Raw genomic sequence first — 2,999 nt, 5'->3', positions numbered from 1 at the left:
AGACATAAGCACGTGGGAAGTAATTGTAAACATGTAAAACCTAACTTTATTACACTAAGCAAAAATTAAGTTATGAAATTACAGAAAGTGGCTTTAATTTACAAAATCACATCTTATCGAGATTGTATCGTTTTACTGTCAAATTTGCTTAAAGCAAATTTGTACATTAATTTTTTGAATAATATCTACTTTGGTGACATTTGTAAGTGTGATGTGTCACCTGACATTTAACTGAGAGAGGTCCATGACATTTTGACAAAATATGAAGTTGAATTTCAACAATCTTCATTATTTTGTGCTCTTTTTAATATATAAAATGGATCGGTTAAATTGTTAAATGATTGATGCATTAACCGAATATATTTTATGTGTCTGAGTACATGTTATTGATTTACGGCTCATATAATATATTTTGTATACGAATTATGTTGTCGTTCATCATTTTGTTTTGAACTTTGCTTCTCATGGTTGCTCCTTTTCATGTATGCATAACACTAAGAATACCGGAATCTTCCCAAATTCGCATGGAATTATTCCTCTCAGCCTTAAAATACGATGGATACTTGTCACAAATACTTCAGCACGAGACATAAGCACGTGGGAAGTAATTGTAAACATGTAAAACCTAACTTTATTACACTAAGCAAAAATTAAGTTATGAAATTACAGAAAGTGGCTTTAATTTACAAAATCACATCTTATCGAGATTGTATCGTTTTACTGTCAAATTTGCTTAAAGCAAATTTGTACATTAATTTTTTGAATAATATCTACTTACTTTGGTGACATTTGTAAGTGTGATGTGTCACCTGACATTTAACTGAGAGAGGTCCATGACATTTTGACAAAATATGAAGTTGAATATCAACAATCTTCATTATTTTGTGCTCTTTTTAATATATAAAATGGATCGGTTAAATTGATTTTTGTTATTCTAAAAATATGATGAAACGACTAAATCTTGCCATTTTTAATTGCAATCACATGACAATGTACACAATAGAACTTCTATGTGTCGATTTTCTCTCGATGTGTCAATATAAAAAGTTCTAATTTTCCCCTATATTTTTTCAATTTTTTATGTTTCAATTTTTTCGATGTCTGGAAATTTTTATGTGATCCGTAAAGGATAATAATAGTGGGGAACATTTAACAATTAATATGTCGTTGCCCTTAGATTCGTTAGACTCCTTCGATCTTGATATATTTACATCATCAACATGATAATTCCAGATAAACTTGTATGACAAATGTTCGTCTCACACCATTGTGATCTTACAATCTTTGTTTATGTTCAATAGTGTGAGGGTTTGCTGCAATTATCATTTTAACTGCCGAAGAAGTATTTAAAATTAAACATGATTACGAATTCGATTTTGTTGTGGATTTTCTTGACTCGTTGTTGCGGCGTTATATTCACAAGATTAACATATTTATCATAATTATGCTATTCAAATTATCGCCATTTCATTGTCTTACGCTTTTTGCTTAATATATGCAAACGTCGAAGTCACAAAATGTTGTCATTAAGTTGGGGCTAATTTACGAGTCGAAGTCTCGAAGTCTATCTGAAATTCCACTGATTCCGAAGTGGTTTACGGAATGATGTCAGAGGTTTCTTGAACGTTTTATGAACTTCTCGCTTGCATATGGAAATCTTAAAATTCCATCTTCATTTCTACAACAACTAATTTTTAGACATAGACACTATTTCTTGTTGTTTTTTTTTTTCAGTCTGAGATATGTTTCACAATGGTTGAATGATTTGTTTTTAGAAATTAGTTAATTTTGATTTTTTTTGACGAAAACTTAATTTATTATAAGGAAATTATATATATATCTCAACCATCCGCTGTCTGACACTTGTCTTTGATTTGACCGTGTCGTGGGAGTTGTAACATTAACTTTAGGTCACTAATTAATTAATAATAACTACCTAAGTATGACATTTATTACTAATTAGTATGACATTGATTACTACATGGCATTACTTTTTACCAAGATTCCAAGATTGTGAATAAAGTGTCACTTCAGTTACGGGCAAAAAAGGAGATGTCACGAAAACTAACAAAATTGCAAAATGCAGCAAATGTAAAGTAATAGATAAAAACACAGAAGAAAAACAGTTGACAAGTAATAATATTGAACTTGCTATTTAAAAGACTCCATTGAGTTTATTTGTGTGTGCTTGTTGTTGTTGGGTTTTTTATTTGACATGCCAGGACTGGAAATAATTTTTCAATATTGATATAGATCTAGACCAATAACTTGTCTGCCAAAAAAATCAGATCATTATTTTCTTCCAGAATAAGTATTCTAATTAAGAAAAAAGACCAAAGATTGAAACATGTTAAAAGCGTTGCTACAATCAAATCGTCTAATAAAAGCAGAGGAAAACGGTTACAGAATTATATAGTGATACACCATTCACCGCCAACAATGCTATTTTAGATATATCAATTCACTAATATACGAAGTATTTTTGATTTCATTTTCCAAAAGATAACCTTTGAAACATTGGAGAAATATGCACACCATGCACAATCTAAGGATGCTGCTTTTTACATTCTTCGTTATCAAATGTACCTGTATGTGTTTTATTTTTATTAACATTAAAATTTATTAAATTATGCAGAATAATTTACCTTTCAGTAGTGATAGGCATCAACTGTCCATCCGGGCTTCACCATGTGTAGTTAGATAACTCATCCGATTTTCAAGAAGTCGATACTTTAGTGGGGTTCATTTTTGAGTTCCTCAGATACGTTAATTGACGGAATTTGCCCATAACGTGCACATTCAATAAGATCCAACCATATCTTAATCGATATTTCATCTGTCTGTGCGTTTCTGTTGCTTATAAGTCATGAAGGTCTGAACACAGAACTAAATATGTAGTTTTAATGGCGTAATGATTCAATCCCTTCATAGTTCCAAACCGCCTTCGTGGTCGAGGGGTTAGAGTCGATGACTTCTAATCCAGTTACCTCTCTGGCGTG

The sequence above is a fragment of the Ruditapes philippinarum genome, unplaced genomic scaffold (assembly GCF_026571515.1).
Source record: "Ruditapes philippinarum isolate M1 unplaced genomic scaffold, ASM2657151v2 ctg6_1_1_1_1, whole genome shotgun sequence".
NCBI classification, from domain to species: domain Eukaryota; kingdom Metazoa; phylum Mollusca; class Bivalvia; order Venerida; family Veneridae; genus Ruditapes; species Ruditapes philippinarum.
This window is presented reverse-complemented; position numbering follows the sequence as displayed.